Genomic DNA, 13,867 nt, shown 5'->3' with positions numbered 1-13,867 from the left:
AATAAAGGGCACATTATTTTTCTTATGTAGCTCCAAACCCTGGTGACGGATAAACCCTGTAGGAAGGGAAATAAATAGCTTGGCACTGTAAGTCTGTGCACATAGTCTGGAGAGGACAGTCTCGAAAGAATTAGCTGTTTAAAATGACGACCTCTGTGCCAAAGCAGGAAGTAATGTGTTGTGTCTTTTCTAAGGTCACTCTTCGTGGATAACAACAAATGACAGCTACAACATCATACTGTATTTCAAATTACATGTGAGCAAAACATTGATTGAATTGAATTAATTCAGTTTCAGATATTTACCTTTGTCCGCCGTGTTTCTGCGCAATATGATGCAGACTCTGCAAGTCATGTTCCAAAATGTGCGCTGACTATCCGAGTTGGTTTTTCCAGTCGGCAACTCATTTTTCCCAATTATTCCGACACCATAGGATTGCAGCATATAACACAAGCTCCCACAACAGCGATTTCCTGCTTAATCCAGTACTGAAGTGCCAAAAATTGCAGTTCGCAGAATGGCCACTACGGGTAGGTTTCATAATAGAGCAGTTTCTCATTGACTCCCAGGCTGTTTTTCAAAGCATAATTACACCTATTTAAGGCCTGGTACAAAATTAATTTATTCATACATTCTATTCTGTATGTTTAGGTCATATCTCCATGACAACACTGAGGGTGGTGAATTTTTTTTGTACCGGGCTAGTTTTTATTTTATTGGAGTTTAAAGTTCATGAGTAATTAGGGGCGTGGCCTCGTGAGTGACAGCTAGCCGCCGGCCCTCACTTCGCCTCAGAGGTATACGTCAGCCAGAGGGACGTATCTTCCTCCGCCCAATGTCACATCAATGCCCTTATTTGGTAAGAGGAAATGAGGCGGAGTTAAAGTCTGACAAGATAGTGACTCTCGGTGGTGAATATTGGATCAAGTTGAGAGATCAGACCTCGACGGAGAGGCTACGTCCGTATGTTTCATATCAGCTTTCAAACAGCCTTGAATTACTGCAAGGCTCGATTAGTACAGCTCATTGTATGTACTGTTGAATTAGTTTCATAATAACCCCACTTTAATCTTTTTACTTTAACAAAACAAAAAAACGAAATTTAATTGACTTCTGGTGATTCCCCATTTTGTATAAAGATGATATATATCATATGATGTTCTACTGCAATGTTAACATATTTGTAAGTAGAGACTGTCTCTGTATTATAATACAGTGAACAACTTGTAGTGTATTTATGAAGTGTGTGTGTGTGTGTGTGTGTGCACATGTCAAGGCTAACTCTGGTGTAATACACTGAAGAGCTTAAAGTGTGTTTTATCAGATGCCAAAAATGCTGTCTTAGTCTCCCGTTAGCTCTTCCTCAAACATTGATCAAGCAGATCATTCTGTATGTACAGCTCTCCCCCTGACAGTGCTATGTATGCTTCCTTTACTGACACAAGTGTGCGTGTGTGGGGAGTGATCATCCGCAGGCTTTTAAGGTTGCTGAAGGTGAAATGCAAGGAAGTGGATTGATGTTTTCCGCTTCTGTCGGCACTGTTTCCACATCACAAATACTGTGTAGTACTATAAATGCCTTCAATCTGACTTTACTGTGAACATCATTGCATTTGTTTCACAAACAAAATATTAATTCAGTTTACATCACATTTATAACACATTTATTTTCTAAATCTATAAATGTAGCTAGGAAGCAAGAGTAATCAAAGTATAATATGATTTTGGTAGTACTGCATGAGAAATGTACTGTCAGCAGCCACCACCAAAAGGAACACTGTATATCCAATACATGTAACCCTTTGTTATTTGACAGTATGATAATCAACACATTCAGACAATCTAGATAATTAAACTCATATATATATATATATATATATATATATAATTTTCACCCTTCTTGACTGCACTAATCAATGATTTATATTAAATCTTTGTCAAATGTAATGTGAAAGGATTTGCTCAAAAACCCACAAAGAATTGCCATCCAACTTTGCAGTGCCCCTCAGCTTACAGAGCCATTTAGCATTTTTTAAGAAATTGTTTTGGTTTCCTTAGCAGTATTTCAGAAAAAAACGTTAATGGAATCACCATTAGCTTAGTCAGGACTTTAGTTTTATGACAAATTGTACATCCCTCCATTGCTTTTGTCTCACATTTACAGCATTATTCAATAGTTGTCTCTTCAAACGTGCGAGAATCTGTCATCCTTTAGTTGATCTTCCATTTCCATATCTCAGCCTGCCTTCCTTCATTTCTATCTAAATCACTCTGGAGATATGGTTCATTTCCATTCCCTCTACTTGTCTCTCCCCAGTACTGTGTTGATAATCCTCACAGAACTGATCTTTTTTTTTGCAAACAGCACAGTAATTCCTCAATTTCTCACTTTTTGCTTGGTTTTAACATTTAGGCCGTGGCCCCCAACACACTGAGCAGTTTCATTTTCCATGACATGTTTGTGAGCCTTCTTTTCCATTTGAGAATCTGTCTTTTCCGCTGCCCAGACAGCTTCATCCTCTCACTGTCCCACCTGAAATATCACAGTGGGTCCATGGATATAGTGAAGCACCTTCCAGCTCCCAACTCATTCCCTCTCTGCTCCTTGATGTAATAAGTCTGGATATATCTCCATGTCAGCAGCTGCCTCTGATTCCCCTGGACGGTCTGCCAACTCCCTCTACCAAATCAGTCTGTAGGTGCATTTCCGTCCACCTGCGCATTTTTCAATTTGCACATGAAGTACTGATGTATCGCAAAAAAGTATTTAGGCTCGGCTAAGGCGGAAAAGTGAATCCATAAAAGCTCCGGAGCTGCCACCACTCACTCTCGCGGCAGGGAGAATGGTATAGGCTTGGGATCCGGTATCCAGTTCTTTATATCCGTTCTGCATTCCCACTAAATAATATGTATTTGGTTGGTATTTAATTAATTAGCAAGCTTGTTTAAGAGCAAATTACAAACATTCATCCATTCCTTATGCTTTTGTTTATGTGGTAGCCTTTAGGATTTAAAAGGCAAAACAAGAAAGAAGACATTTTTTTCTGGCATGGGTTTTAGCAAACGGTTAAATGAAGAACACCTTCCTCTAAACCAAGGGTGTCAAACTGATCCAGTTAAGGGCCGTGTGGCTGCAGGTTTTCATTCCAACCGATCAAAAACACACCTGGTCCAACAAATCAACTGTGTGAAGACAGTTCAGGTGATTGAGTAAGTCGAGTCAGGTGTGTTCTTGCTTGGTTGGAATGAAAACCTGCAGCCACACGGCCCTTTACTGGATCAGTAAGGTTGTCAAAAGTATCGTTACTTCGATACCGCGTTTAAAACGATACAATCTCTGTCAATTAAACCTTCATTAGTATGGAAAGAACAGCTATAAAAAACAACACAGATGACAAAGCGTAGCTTACTGGCAGCACCAGTTAGCATGAAGCTAACATTTGAGACACCATGGCCACTGCTGGAGTCAGAGATGATGGAGAAACAGCAGAACTGTTAAATCCTCCTGATTCCCTTGAGTCACCGGTACGGCAACATTTTGCAATAAAACGCAACAGCACTTAATGGTGCATTCAGGTGAACCTCAGAGAAATTTAAGCAGTTGTACAGAAAAAGTTGCTTCAGGATGGTAGAAGGGTACTTTACAAGGACTGTGTGCAGGTTTTTTTTTAATACTAGCATCATATCGAAGTTGAAAATTCTGGTCGTGACAACCTTATTCTAGACTTTTACAGCCAGCTTTCAAGTCTGAGTGTTTCATACTTCAAAGATTGTGTGGAGCCTTTGATTCCACTAATATTTCTAAGGGCTCAACGGCTTACACAATCAGCCTTAATCAGAATAAACTTGCTAATTCCAAGAGAAATGTCATTACATTTGAAAGTGTAACATCTATCTATATGCCTGCTCGCCCACTTGACATACAATAAAGTAGCTCCCATGAGACTCCAGATCATGGTGGGCGTGGGTGGCTCATCTTCTTTTATTTAATAAGTGCAGTGAGAAGAAGAAAGCACTGAAGTGAATTCATAACAGTTTAGAGTTCAATCTTTGTCAAAAGCTCAATCTTGTGCAGGGAGTTTGGTCTTACTAACAATTACTGTATGTGGACAGGACACCAGGTGATTTATATTATTATTCAAGATTGTTGTGGGAATTTATATTCAGATGTCATTAAATCAGAAGAAAAACAAACTGTCTCCCCATTGTGTGTCGTTTGTTTCACCTTCAAGTCTCTACTTTGGACTTTTCTGAGCATGCAGCCGACTGGGGGGACTACCTGCACTTTGACAATTATAACTACTGTGCGATGAATTACAATTAATAATATACTGTACTAGCTGAATCATCTGAAAATCATATCACTATTCCTCAATATGTCTTTCTCTGTTCCTCCAAACACACAAGAAGTGTCCTTAATAAATTATAAGAGGTTGTTAGTATCTCTTCTTTTTTAACCAATAACTTGATAACTACAATAAGCCCGCTGCACCGTAGACACCGTGCAGATATTTTAGAGCCATCTCCAAGCTCCGGTGATTTAGTATCACAGAGCCTGTGTCGTGATCCTTGAAGTATTGAACTGTGCTGCTTAAAAGAGACAAATTCAAACAAGACACTTGTGCATTTGGAAACCGCCTGAGGATATTTTCAGATATGTGAAAAAGAAAGAGCCACATAAGGAAAAAAAACACAGTTATTTTCTCCTGACGGACCACATAATAGGCAATTAGCTTGTGAAATCATCAGGGTGGGGGCACGGCTCAATTGTTTGTTCCACTCACAACGAGGCGAAGCAGCAGCCGAATCCTTTCTCGAGGCATTGTTATTCTTGAACACATCCTTTTCTTTCCGCCTCTGTGTTAAGCGGCCATAAAAAGCTGCTTTCCCCACGAGGTATAAAAATAGCATTGTGATTCTTATGTGTAACAAGATGTGAATGAGAAGAAGGAAAATAAGTCTGAAAAATGACAAAGGACAAGGACAACCTTTGCAGGCTTTACGTACTGGACACACTGTACGTGGCTTTGTAAGGTCTACCTCTGCAGGAAATGCTCAGGCAAGGGATGATGTCCTTCAAACAACAACTACTGCAAAGGCTTTCATTATTGTCAACTTGAAAATGCTTGTACTGGACACAAGTGGCAAAGTGGCAAACAGTGGTTGTGGTTGTGTGGTCAGAGGCAGTTTTAAGCACTTGGATAAGGTTAGTGTGTTATTAACAAATACCGAACACCATTTGGGCTATAGGATCCTTCCTAGGACACATGACCTTGACTGAACCTTGATTCTTGAATCTGATGTCTATGTACTGTCCCCTACTTTGGTCCAGCCTAAAATATCTCAACACCTTTTCTTTTATTAAGATTCAATTTTGTACAGCTATGCATGGCTCTCAGACAATGTGTTCTGTGACTTCAGAGTGCCCCCTTACTTTTTCGTCACCTTTTTCGCCACCATAAGGTTGATAGCCTCTATCCTTTCTATTGGTTTTCAGTACAATATCTCAACAACTATTGAAAGACTCGCCCTGACATTTGCTTCAGACATGTTCACCTCAGGGTGAATTTTAATAACTTTGGTCATCCCTCAATTTTCGTTTAGTGCCATCATGTTGTTACTATTCGAGCAACAATTGTTTAATATCTCAAACAGTATTCAGTCTGTTTGCCTTTTCTCTGTTTAGGAACTCTAAATGGCATTCAATTTGACATGGACATGTACATGACATACTCATGACTTTACAGCCATGAATTACTTGTGACAATAACTTTGTCTCACCTCTAAAGAGGGCTTTCACACTGCCACGTGGTAACCAACTTCTTTCAGTCATTCCAATGAGGGGAAGCGGTTGCTATGCCACCCAGAGTGATAACTGTCCGATGGATGGAGTCGTTTTTAAAGACACTTTGTTTTTTGGGAAACGCTATTGAAAGTAGGCGGTTGTCAGAGTGGTTTCCATGTGACGCTGTGAAAGCAGCCTAAGGATCTCTTTACCTCAACTAGGAATAAAACATTACCAGTGAATATAATTCAGTAGAATGTAGTAAAATAGTACAGTAGTTTTGAAGCCCCTTTTTTCAGAATTACAAAAGACATTCTATGACATTGAATGATGTTGTGAACATCATTTTCCGTCCTTGAAGTCCTGCCCATGAGTACTGGGCTGTCTGTATACTTTTCAGTGAGTCAACCATAAATCTACGATGCAATTTCTACCGCTGCTGTCTCTCTCTATCTATCTTTCTTCTCTTATATCTCTCCCCCCATTTTATCCACATCCCGGGGCATCAGCTTTTGAAGAGATTCAATTTGAAATCCTGTCTTGCATATTTCACGAGGCCAACCTGTTTTTATACCCTGTGCTCTGTTGTTTCTGGAAAGATGTTTCATTGACATTGCATGGGAATGCCTCTGGTTAAAATGGTCTGTGTGTATATACTTGCGTACTGTATGTGCAAGCAGTTTGTTCTTAAATCCTTTAGGGCGTCTATCCTTTTTCAGTCTTAAAATTTAACACAATATATAAAAGCCTACCCTTTTTACAGTAGAAGGCAAGAAACTTAGTCTCACCTCAACTTGTTCACCCTGTGATACCGATCACTGACCCTCTATAAAAGAACCGATCGCCTCTGTGGGATTTTAAAAAGAGCTGAAGGATGATTCTCTGCTTTTCAGACACATAAACTGGTCGAGATTGATCTCAGTCCTCTTCAGTCAACTCCCAGTGCTCAGAGTGTATGGATTACGAATAAAAAAATACAGAATTACCTCTCTTTTATGCCACGTTTCTTCTTGTCTCTTTGCCTCTTTCTTGCTAAATAGTACTATTTATGAGCCGTGTCGACCTGCCCAAGTGAGCACAGTATTGATTGGCATCTCCATAACCAATCCATCATCACAGGATTGATCACATGAGGGGAGCAGAAAGCACAAAGAGGATACCACCTAGCATGCATCACTCCATGTCAGCTCAAGGTGAATTACACACTTTTTCAATTTTACTCACTGAGTTTAGATCACAGCTCGAGATAGACTGATCTTTTTTTATGAAAGTTACAGAATGACCTTTCTCCTAGCCTGCTTTAAGACATGCACAAGTGCAGGGACTTTGACTTCTTGTCCTTGGGGAAAGAAAAAAAAAAAGTAAAGATACTGTTAAGCACATGAGTCATCCAGTGTCTTATCTCATGGTTTAAACATGTCATGGCTATATTTGCTAGCCGTTCTACACAAAAGCTTCTTCAGTCAACGTGACCAAGAACGTGCTGCCGGCTCCCAGGAGATTACACAATATGCAGAAAGCATGTGAAGTGCTTCCTCAGTCCTTTTCTGGACTTATTGTCTGCTTTGAAACAAGATGGTGGTTCTTATGGGAACGAGAGTGCTGCAGTGTGCGTGTGTGTGTGTGTGTGTGTGTGTGTGTGTGTGTGTGTGTGTGTGTGTAGCAGATGTTATTTTTCCGTTTGACCTTGATAGAGAGATGTTCTGGTTATAAAAGGAGGCCCAGATGGATGTATTTGATTCCAGAGAGAATTTATTCATATTTTATTTATTTTTTATGTTAGGCCTTTATTCCCTCTAAAGGCTCTGTCCTTTTGTATTATACCATCAAATATCTCAACAACTTTTGAATGGATTGCCATTCACGGTGCAGGTATTTGATTTACATTCACATTAGCCTCAGCTGTACTTTGTGTTTAGTGCTAATAAGCAAATGCATGCTTACAAGACGCTTGATGTTAAAAAAATACCTATTAAACACCAGCATATTAGCATTGTCACTATGAGCATGTTAGCTGACATTAGCATTTAGCTCAAGTAGCTTCACTTAACTACTTTTTCCAAAATTGTTTTGACAGTGAAGACATCATTAGAGTTTGAATTCTGTTGAAAGTTTTAAGTTTTACCAGTTTCTAAAACTAATGAAAATGAAACAGTATTGAGTAATTATGTCTCCTAGATATTAAGTTTATATAATACTAAATTACCATGTCATGATCATTGGAACTTGGATGATAATAGCTGCCTGGATTATGTTCACAGGCAGTATTTTTTGAGTAAAACAAACCAAAATCAAGGGGAGATGGTCAAGAGGCATTTGCATCCAAACTCAAGACCAAGTTAATCGACTCCAAGTCAAGTTTAAGACCAAGTCTAGTCCAGCCTGAGTCAAGACTAAGTCCAAAGACTAGTTCAAAACCATAATAGGCAATAGTGCCTTTCAAGTTCTAATATAGTGATTAAGGAGTAAGGATGGATCTATAAACACAACCTAAGATCTATCTCCTAATATTAAACTATTCAATGCATAGAATTTAGGCAACGTCCTGTACAACTGATCCTGAATCAGGAACAACTGGACCAGTTTCAATAGGAAATTTTGAGTCCATCAAGTCATGAGACCAAGACAGGTGCAAAAACTGTTCTTGAGACCGAGTCTGGACTCAAGCACTACAGCCCTGCTCTGAACAATAAAATTCAGTCAGTTCTCAGCTGTGACTGTGGCACTACATCATGGTTTTCCTACTTACAGAAACGGCGATGAATTTCAAATACACTGGGGTGATGTATTCAGCAAAGTCTCCCCATACATTAGACTCTGCATGCATCAGAAGAAAGAAATATGCTTATTTATGCAGGTGCTTCTGCTCTCCAGTCTGCCCTTGTGTTCTGCCTGATGAACTGATTAATTCTCTATAAGCAGCATGATTATACTGTATGTATATATAGAAGCAGAAAGGGAAGAGGACAAGGTTCCTCATTCCTGCTTAGTTTTTAAGAGGAATGATTTTCTGAGGCTGAAATGAAATTAGTTCTTGTTGGTTCAAATATACCATCTTTCTATACAAGAAAAACATAAAACCCATGTCTAAGATTGAAAGAAAATACTTTCTCAAGCAAGAAATCATAGCAGTGTGCAGCTTCTTCAGGGATCTCATTTGCTATGACTTCTGCTGACGTGGTTTTCCTCACCCAACGCCCTCTTCAGCAACTCTTTGGCTGCAGTCCACCAGAGGGAAGACCCTTTGAACCCCAGTAGTCACACAGCCCGAGATCTCATCTCTGCTGCTGCTCACCTCCGCGGTGATGATGCAGCAAAAGCTGAGCGATCACGGATAATGAAAATCCAAGCAGCCCAGGGCGACAGAGTTCAAACTGAAGATATAATCAGTGGACCTCCTGCATTAAGACGGTGGTCTTCCTGTCAGATGTCATCCCCCTTAGACACAGTGCAACAGATGCTCGTTGGCTGTAGTCAGCACTGGGGCTCAATATTATCCGGACTTTAACCTCCCTCCCAGTGGAACCACTCCCGCTGGCTCTTGAATACATTTGAGATACCATGCGAAGCAGTTCAATCATAGACATCTAGAATCTTTGAATGCAGACGATATAGTACCTCAAATGGCTGTTGGATGCTGGCATAAAAAAAAACAACTAAAATGTGTAAGGGTTATAATATTTTACCCTTGTGCCCTTCTAAATGTAAATCATGATTAATGTAATTATTCACAGCCATGTATAAAAAGGAATAATTAGACATTTTGGACATCCTCATTCTAGTGACTTTTTCGCGGAGCCACTGGACTTAGCTAGTAGACTGTATTTAAAGGAGACTGTCCACAACAGCAGGAGTTTCAACAAAAACCCCAGAACCACAGATCTTCATGTTCGCTTGCGGCTGTATCATTTTACAAGGAGGATGGTTGATGTATAGTTTGGAGGACTTGTCAATTTAAAGTAATTTAAACTAGTTCCAGCTTGAAAAGCTACAGCAGTGAAATGCTTCTGACACATTAGCCGTGTTTCCATTCACATATTTATACTGTATGTATATTCTAAAGTATCTCATTGGAAAAGTATAAACACTTCCTCAATTGCGCGAATACGTTTTTGTCGTAAAATGGGATATGGAAACACCTTTACTGAATAAGTTTTGACGTAGTGAACATGACTGATTAGCTTCATGGATTCCCATAAGTCATCTTTGCGCACAAACAGCTTGAAGCATGTTGTGAAAGAACAATTAAGACTTGCTCAACTAACCCAAATTACTTAGGATCTTGCTCCATTTTTCTCTCTTAGATGGTTAGATGGACAGGGTTACTTTCGTTTTTGGTTAGCAAGCTTTACTTCTTCAACACTGGTGGATTACAACCATGCGTAGCAAAAAGCGTCAACTTACGGACGTAAGTTTAAGCTCAGTTAATTCGCTCCAAACCTGTTGATGTGCACAGAACGCTGACTTTTACTTGTGTTATTTTACTTAATGCAAAATGTTTACTTGTAATTGAGTATTTCTACATTGTAGTATTGTGCTTTTACTTAAAGGTGCGGTGTGCTTAGCATCACCTCACCCAAGCATTGGCCTTCAAGTAAGATAAAAATGTGAAAGACCCACTCGTGGGGGCCAGTGTTCGAATTGTCAGTTCTGGGCTATTGTAGAAACATGGCAGTTTGCACGCTCTCCATGTAGATATGAACTGCTCATTTTAAGCGGGAAACACAATTCACAGGTGATTAGCTTATACACTAATGAAAACATAATAGATGCGAAAATTATATTCCATTTCTACCTTTTGATCCCCCCCCCCAATCCTACACAGTTCTCCTTTAAGCAAAGAATTTATCTCCCACCAATGAACAAAAGGCCTAATTTTATACACGCACATACATGAAAAGCAGATTCAAAACCTGCATGTGAGAACACATGGACACATAGTGAGCAAAAATAGGCTATAGTGTGTTTCACATCCCTGCAATGCATCAAAGGCTGCACTTGTGGAAATTGTGTGCAGGAGCAGAACGAAGCTTATACTCTCCTGCATCCTGATTCAAATCAATGTTGTTTATTAAGTGTATCGCCTGTGCAACAACTTGCAATACAACACGAGCCACCGACAGACAATCCTGAACTCACGTCAGACTACAGTACCAGCGTGTTAGAGAGAGCAGGAGACATCAGCGGGACGGTAATTATATTCTGGGTGGAACGCATGGAGGCCGTTGTGCTCATCCATCTTCAATAATGACGTATGGAAATATGTGAGGAGAGAGAGAGGCAGCATCCACCTTGTCGGTCACGTTGACACCTGGAACTGCTCAATCTCCTTGACAAACTGAAAGGAAGGTTTTGTGTGTGTGTGTGTGAGTGTTTGTGTGTGTGTGTGTGTGTGGCACTTGGAGGGTTGGACAGAGAGAATGACGGGAAGCTTGACAAACTGGATAAAAGGAATAAGGATGAGAAGAGATGATATTCAGAGAGGGAGTGTGAGTGACAGACATGGAGGTCGGAGGAATGTGAAACCCATTGTTGAAGTTGTTTAAAATAACTGTATGCTCTACATAAATACACGTACATAAACATCTGCCATTTTATATGGACATTTTTACCGTGTCCCCTCATAAATAATTCCTTTTAAACACTTTATTCACAGCGTGTGTAACTGTTTTTGGTTCCACTTAGTTATCAGTATTTTCCTAAAATCCAGCTGCACACAGTCTTATCATGTGTCAGATTATCTCTCACCAGAACAAGTGCTCCTGCAAAATGCAAATATGGGCATTTGGATTCACAACAATGAGAGGAAACATTGTGAGCAGAAATGGTAGACTACAGAACGACTCGGCTCCTAAAAGAAGTTCTACGTTTTTTCAGGCAGGCCTTTTTTTTTCGCACAAAAAAAAAAAGACGCTCACCTGCAAGCTGTGTGTCAGAGCAGCAGACTTTATTTCCCTCTTCATTATTCATCACTCAGAGGCTCTATTTTAGAAGTTGCAGACCCAGCTATATCCCCGCTAAAGATACTTTCTCCTCAAGCTTATGTGCTGCCACGTGTGATTAAAATGAGAACTGAGCCTCCGTTGCAGGAAGAGGAAGCAGACAGGATTATGCTTTTTTCAGACTTAAGGTTGCGAACAAACAGGAAATAACTAGATATATAGACTGATACAAACATGCATTTTTATAAAGAATGCAATGTTTTGCCACAAATACACTATATATATGTTAAAATAAAGCGGGTATGTAGAGGTTATATATCCTCGATTCCGTTAGCTCTTTCGTTTAGTTTAACTTTCACTTGTCTCTGCAACTTCTGTGAATACACAGATTTCCGTTTCAACGAAAAGTTTGTCGTTTCTCTGAAGCCTCTTCTTGGGATAATTGATGCTGATGTTGTTCTGCAGCAGTCTGCGTATGGCAGCCTGAGTGTCCTGATTTTATGCTCACTGACTTCAGTCTTATCACCACATCCAATAAGAGAAGGAAAACAAAGTCTTATCTTAATCTGAGTAACAACATGTCTGGCTGTTATCCCCTGTCAACTGTGTTAACCTGGCTCAAACTCAAAAGGATACGTCTGCTGATACTTAACATGAAATATCTATATAACGGTGACAATGTTTAGGCAGAAACATAAACCGGTCCTAAGCAATGTTGATTTATTTGTGCATATAGTTATTATGCTAGCAGCATGGCTCTGGTCATGGCAATGTCAGTGTAATCTGAAATATCTAAACTTTTGAATGGATTGTCATGAAATTTTGGACAGACATTCATAGTTTCCAGAGGATGGATTCAAAATCAATTTGGTAATCCTCTGACATTTGATCCAGAGCCACCAGTAGGTGAACAGTTTACATTTATCTAATCAAATATCAGCATTCATGGTTTCCAGGTGCTGCATCCATCAGTCTAATGCCACCCTAAATTGAACCATTGTAGTTTTAAGGGAAATGTCTCATATGCATTGCCATGCCACTTAGTACAAAAAATCATGTCCCCACCAGAATGACTTGTAATGACGTTGGTGATACCTTAACTATTCACCTGGTGCAATCATCGGTTTAAAAATGCAATAATTATCAATTGTTAGGGCATTTGCACACAAGTTTTTACAAATCACCCATCCTCTCACTTCTTTATTTGGGTAGCGCTAGTCCCAAACTGGCTTAATGAATGAAAGACATTATCAAGAAGGTATGGCATAGCTGCCGAGAATGCAATCACCGCTGTCTAATCTTTTATAAATCCTACGTTTTGCAATCAGCATCTCTGCATTCTGTATTCTCTGTATTCTAATGTGATTCAGCTTATGAGGTGTCATCTCAGATGTTGGACAACTCTCAAGGATGTTAAAATACGCGGAAAATCAAACCCGTTCTGTGAACTTATGAGAAAACAATCAAAATGATCAGAGTCAGTTTGTAAAAATGATTGACACAACATAGAGACGTATTTATTTTGAATCACAAAAATAAATACGACGGTTTCAAATGAAAAATGCGGACTTAGTGTGCAAATGCCTTTAGCACGCTAAGTCTTGTATTGTCAATTCACCGTGTGACTCTAGCTTTCATAAACGTTTTGCCTAATCAAAACCATATTTCAATTTAACAAAGACATGAGGCATTTACATTTTTTGGTGTCCTGGCTATTATGGATGTGCCCTTTGGTTGAAATATAAATTTGCTTTAATCTTTCACTGCTAATAATGACCAGCATGACAGAAGAGCCTGTACTGCAGAGCCAGTCTTATATATAATGCATGCATGACATCATCCACATAGAAACAGCATTACACAGTAGCAAATCAGAGACAAATAGGAAGGATTCAATTCAAGGCCATCACATTCTAATGGGAGGAAAGGCAGTGAAACACAAAGACAGAGACAAAGTAAGAAGAGGCTAACATCTTTTATTGCCTGCTAAAACTACACAAAAACACAAAAAGGTAAAGGAAAAAGAAATTAGAATGTCTTTAGAAACAGATCACACCAAAACACAGATTCCCACCTCCTCTCTGTGTTTCACGTTTTTGTTTTATCACACCACGAAGAGCCACATCCCACACTAACACTC

General features: G+C 39.5%; 1 protein-coding gene across 1 annotated transcript in view; it reads left to right on the top strand.

Annotated features, from left to right (window-relative positions):
* Positions 1 to 13,867, top strand: part of iqsec3a (IQ motif and Sec7 domain ArfGEF 3a) — a gene marked incomplete at both ends in the record, with an annotated part of 99,141 nt that overhangs the window by 34,289 nt on the left and 50,985 nt on the right. The gene's annotated exons all lie outside the window — the stretch shown is intronic.

The sequence above is a fragment of the Echiichthys vipera genome (assembly GCF_963691815.1).
Source record: "Echiichthys vipera genome assembly, chromosome: 20".
Classification (NCBI taxonomy): Eukaryota; Metazoa; Chordata; class Actinopteri; order Perciformes; family Trachinidae; genus Echiichthys; species Echiichthys vipera.
Note: the sequence above shows the minus strand (reverse complement) of the source record. Positions and strands in the feature narration are given on the sequence as shown.